The sequence below is a fragment of the Alligator sinensis genome, unplaced genomic scaffold (genome assembly GCF_000455745.1).
Source record: "Alligator sinensis unplaced genomic scaffold, ASM45574v1 scaffold13_1, whole genome shotgun sequence".
Classification (NCBI taxonomy): domain Eukaryota; kingdom Metazoa; phylum Chordata; order Crocodylia; family Alligatoridae; genus Alligator; species Alligator sinensis.
Window position 1 is genome coordinate 2,575,858 of NW_005841909.1, and position 5,502 is coordinate 2,581,359.

General features: G+C 44.0%; 1 protein-coding gene across 3 annotated transcripts in view; it reads right to left on the bottom strand.

The window, feature by feature from the left end:
* The window catches only part of WDR89 (WD repeat domain 89), an 18,121-nt gene that overhangs the window by 11,744 nt on the left and 875 nt on the right, over positions 1-5,502 (bottom strand). The window contains exons 2-3 of one of the 3 annotated variants that reach the window (XR_323233.2): positions 4,063-4,167; positions 2,103-2,860 (exon numbers count right to left, since the gene is read on the bottom strand). The exons of 1 other annotated variant lie outside the window; for it this stretch is intronic. The gene's annotated coding sequence lies outside the window, so the exon portion shown is untranslated. Of the gene's footprint in view, positions 1-2,102; positions 2,861-4,062; positions 4,168-5,502 lie in introns of those variants that run through there. One more of the 3 variants, XM_006018671.3, reaches the window with a different exon arrangement.

The window sequence follows — 5,502 nt, forward strand, 5'->3', positions numbered from 1 at the left end:
CTGATCATGCGGGTGGCCCTCCTCTGGACCCTCTCCATGTTGTCCACATCCCTCCTGAAGTGCAGCACCCAGAACTGGACACAGTACTGGACACAGTATTCCAACTGCAGCCTGACCAGTGTCACATAGAGGGGGAGGATCACCTCCTTGGACCTGCTTGAGATGCATCTGTGGATGCATGACAAGGTACGGTTGGCCTTCCTGACCGTGTCCCCACACTATCGGCCCACGTTCATTTTGGCCTCAATAATGACTCCTAGATCCTTTTCTGCCTCTGCACTGATGAGAAGAGAGTTCCCCAGCGTGTAGGTCTGCTGCTGGTTCTTCCTCCCGAGGCCTAGTACCCTGCACTTGTCAGTGTTGAAACCCATCCTGTTCTCTTCTGCCCAACCCTGTAGCCTGTCCAGATCTGATTGATTGCAGCCTATTCCTTCCTTCTAGCGCGCCCACTTCTCCCCACATCTTAGTGTCTTAGTGTCTGCAAATTTGAACAGGGTGCTTTTTACCCCTTTGTCCAAGTCGCTGATGAAGATGTTGAACGGTGCAGGCCCGAGGACCAAGGCCTGCAGAACCCCACTGCCCACATCCCTCCAGGTCGAATAAGACCAGTCCACCAGCACTCTCTGGGTGCGGCCCTCCAGCCATCTGACTGTGTAGGCATCGACACCACAGTCTCCCAGTTTTTTAATAAGAATATGGGGTGAGAGACCGTGTCGAAGACCTTCCTAAAGTCCAGAAAGACTATATCCACCGTGACACCTGCGTCCAGGAATTTGGTGATCTGGTTATAGAAGGCCACCAGGTTGGTCTGACAGGACCTGCCTCTAATGAACCCATGTTGGTTGCCCATAAGCAAAGTCTCCCCTGCTGGCCCCTCATGGACATGTGCCAGGATAATTTTCTGAAAAAGCTTCCCCAGGACCAAGGTAAGACTAACAGGCCTATAGTTTCCTGGGTCCTCCTTCCTCCCTTGTTTGAAAATGGGAATCACATTGGCCCTTTTCCTGTCCTCCGACACATCGCCAGAGCACCATGAGTGCTCATAAAGCCATGTCAGACGTCCTGCAATAACCTCTGCTAGTTCCCTCAGCACTCTGGGGTGGAGGTCGTCAGGACCGGATGATTTAAATACATCCAGTCCCTCCAGAAGTTCCCTGACTAGGTCCTCGCTGACCCTAGGCCTGGGTGTGCCTCCCACAGGGAGTTCCCAAGCGACACATCGCCAGAGCACCATGAGTGCTCATAAAGCCATGTCAGACGTCCTGCAATAACCTCTGCTAGTTCCCTCAGCACTCTGGGGTGGAGGTCGTCAGGACCGGATGATTTAAATACATCCAGTCCCTCCAGAAGTTCCCTGACTAGGTCCTCGCTGACCCTAGGCCTGGGTGTGCCTCCCACAGGGAGTTCCCAAGATGATGTGCATCGTTGAACGTAGCTGCACATCAATGAGTCTGGCGTGTGATGACCAGTTCGACTGGTGCACAGTACTCTGCCACAGAATACGACATGACAAGTGCTGACAGCCTTAGGGTTGAGGCTCTTGTGCCCCACGATGACCCAGCCAGCTTGTTAAGGAGGTTGTTGTGTGTCTTAACTTTCATTACTGTCTTTTTCAAATGTTCATGGCAGCTCAATGTCTGGTCTGGCATCATGACCAGGTAGATGGGTTATGCTTTGTGCCTCAGTCTCTGACCATTCAGGTAGATGTTCAGCTCCCAGCAAGCATTGACATTGTCCATGACAGCCTTATCAAACTCACTGCTTTCCATAAGAATGCAAGCTGGGTTATGCACAAAAGAAGGAAAAGTCATTCAAGGACTAATGCTTCTTTGTCCTCTTTGCCCAACAAACCTACTATAATTAGTAGCATGGAAACTGTACACTAACAAGCCACAGGAAATACCGCACACCTCCCCACTCTGGCATCTCCGCTCCATCTAAGCCTCACTCACTTCCTTCTGCTCCTCCAATGCTCCTATACCCCCCAAAGCCACTAAACTACAATAGGTTTGCCAGCTGGAGACCTACTACTAAAGGCACTGGAGCAGAGCTCTTGCTTGGCACCTCACAGCAGGTACAAACAAGGCTAAGATCAGGTAAACAAAAAGACTATTTTATGAGAAAAGACAAAAAAAGATATTTACTTGTTTGGTGCAGTATTACTTGGAATGAAAGGGGATGTGATGGTTTTAGGAAGTAAACACACCATAACAGGAGACAAGCTAGTTAAACAAAGGGGCAACATTGATAATACAGCAAATGGGTACAAACTGGCCATGAATAAATTTAAGCTGTAGACTAGGTGGTTAAGCTGCTCTAACCCTCAGATCAGTTGGGTTCTAGACCAGCCTTCCAATACAAATACCAGGGAAAAAAATACTATTTTTGCAATGCAGCTTGATCAGCTTAAAAAAAGTTTCTGTGACAGTTGCCTGTGACAGCAGATGACTGGACAGGCCCCTTTTATTCCCATGTTTCCAAAAGGCCTGTCAGACATGGGCTGCCTCTCCTTTTTCTTAATAAAGGTACAACTTGGTTACACAAGTACAATTTAACTGAAACTCTTCATTGTCACCTACTCTAGCAACAAGAGGGGATAAGGCAAAAGAAAGGGTTGCAGCCAATTTGTGCCAAAATTTAGTGTAAGCTCCCAGGGCAATGCTGTACTAAAAAAAAGCTAATATGAACCATGGATGCATAAACAAGGGAATAGGGAGGTGATTTTCCCTCTGTATATAGTACTGGTGAGATGAACACTGCATAGTGCTGCTGTCTGCCTCTCAGAAAGGTGGCTGGGAAACATGAAAGGGTGTAGAAAACCCCACAACAACGATGAAGAGGCTGGACTTCGGAAGCTTCTCTGGAGAGCAAGAGACAAGTTCTCTTAGTTTCAAATTCAGACTCATCATAATATTGGAAGTGTACATATCACATATTCATAGATTTTAATTCGATTTCCCCCTATCTCCACCTACCTCCCCAAAAACTCACGAGATGGTCAGGGACAAAATTTTTTAGATATCCCCTCTGCAAAAATTAAGATTTACTCTAAGAATTACTAAATACAATATTTGATTATCTCCGATTACCCAATTTATACATGATTTTCACTCACTGAAGTGTGACATTCTGGGAATAAAATTCTTCACGCAGTACATAGGTAACAAACTATGGATTCATTATTGATACTTGTATACTGTATGTCTACAGTTGTCCTCACATAGATGACATTTTACTTCCCATATTTAATGAACAGAATGTTATTCGTTAAAAAGTCCACTTGGTATCACTAATGATGAGTCAAAAAACAGATGAAACACTTTCACAAAGCTGTCAGTGTTTTTAAACTTTAAAGCAAGTAAGCTGTTCAAATGTGAGGCTCAAACAGGTTTGTTCGCAAGAATCAGATACTTCTGCACTACTTTTTAAATCAGTCATGCCATGCTGACCCTCTTCTTTCCTTCCCACCACATATACTACTGAATCTGTTGAATGAAGCTTAATTTTCAATGTCACATGCAGAAAATAAGGTCTTGAACTTTTCAAACAGCTGTTTTCAAATGATTATAATCACATATCTCTACAATGTTTTCTCAAAGGCTCATTACTGAATTAAAGTGAGAATCTCAGCTTTCCATAATTATCTTCATAATTCTTTGTCCAGTCTCATGCTTTGCGGGGGAGGTGGAGGGGTGGGGGGTGAGAAATCCTGATTCATGATTCTTGCACATTTTGATTTGACATATGGCTACAACCATTCCAAATATGTGACTTGGTGCTAGTCTCCAAACACTACAGATCACTTGTCTCACTTTGTACTTGCACTTCAAGCATCCAGGTACTCTCCAACACTTCACTACAGGTTTCCCCTTTTCTAGTTATTGTAGCGATGACATTTTGATTCCAAAAAGTTTCTAAAGCAGGAAATTCTGTAATATGTTTAATCGCTGAATTAGTTTTTCTTTCCAATCAATTAACCTACTGAAGTCCTGCATGTGGTACCTTAACTATAGAAACTTCAGTGTATGTTAAAGTTTAAAGAAAAACCCCACATCTACTTACCTTATACAAGTGAAGCAGAATTTTGATCCAGTTTGCTAGTAACTGAGTTGTGTTTTTAAACAAGAGTTAGTGCTTTCACATCCCATCTGCTTGTCCTTTCTGGTCCTGCATGGAAATCATAATGCTTAATTCCTGCTATCTCAGCTATTTCCATAGCAACAGACATAAGCACATATTTTATTAGATAATTGAGGATATAACTATAACCACCAGTATATAAAACTATCTAAGGAACTGCCAGAATATCCCCCTGTCTAACAAGCCATTTGCCAGTGTTAAGCTTGTTAGGTTGTCATTTTGCCAATTTGTTAATTGCTTATCGATTATAAGGCACTTATCCATCTGTAGTAATTAATTCTTGTTGAAATACTGTGCAAGAGAAAGCAGGGTTAGGAAATAATTGATAACTGAACACAAGAGTGTGATCGTTTTGGGTCATGTGGAGGAAGAAAATGAGATTCACAAGTACAGACAGCATAAAGGAAATCTAGACGATTTTGTGATACTAAGAGAGAGTGTTCCTGGAGGCAAAGAAAGAAAGTATATGAATAGTTTCAGCAAGAGATGGAGAGGAGATCTCTTTATTCAACATTTTGTTACAATATTTCTCTTCAAATTAACTCCCAATTATATGAAGAATTCTACTATTCATGTATACAATCTATTTGTATTTCAGAACAGAAATAAGTAGAAGCAGCAGCAATGATCGATGATGTACAGTACAATCTAACATAGCCAGAAGGAAAAAGAAAATGAGGGCAAGCAATAAAAGCACATGCCAGGACCCATGGGGGACAGGCGATTCCAGCTTCCCCCCTTAAACAATGTTCCCTCTAAGGCTTAGTGGTCTGTGAGCTCGCTGCTCCGATCCGTGAGCATGCCGCACCGGTCCATTCCTGAATTGGTCTCGCCTCCTCCTTTCGGTGCGCTGAACAAATTATTCTACCAACATTATTTAGGAGAAAAGGGTCTTGAAATACTAAACATACATATATATATATATATATATATATATATAAAATTGTTAAATTTAATTAATTAATTAATATTAATTATTTAATTAATAATTAAAATATAAAACCCTACCAAAAAAGAAAGCACAATTCTCCATCTGTAAAGCTCTCAGGCAATGTGACACACTGAAGCTATGCCTGGTCCGCCCTATCTGACAAATTTCATCACTCTTTCAAAAATGATCCACCCTGCCTCCGTAGACTTCGAAAGGGGCGTGGCGCCTTGTGTGTCCTGCCACTGGGCAGACCAGGCAGCAAGGAGGCACATGGCGTTGGGGCGAAGGTCGCCCAAAGGGGCTGCAGAGCGGAGCGGCTCCCCGGAGCCCACGCGGAGCGCGGCTCCCCGGAGCCCACGCGGAGCGCGGCTCCGCCCCAGCCCTTGTCCCACCACCCCCGCCTCGCCTTGGGGAGGAGCTGCTGGCGGCCC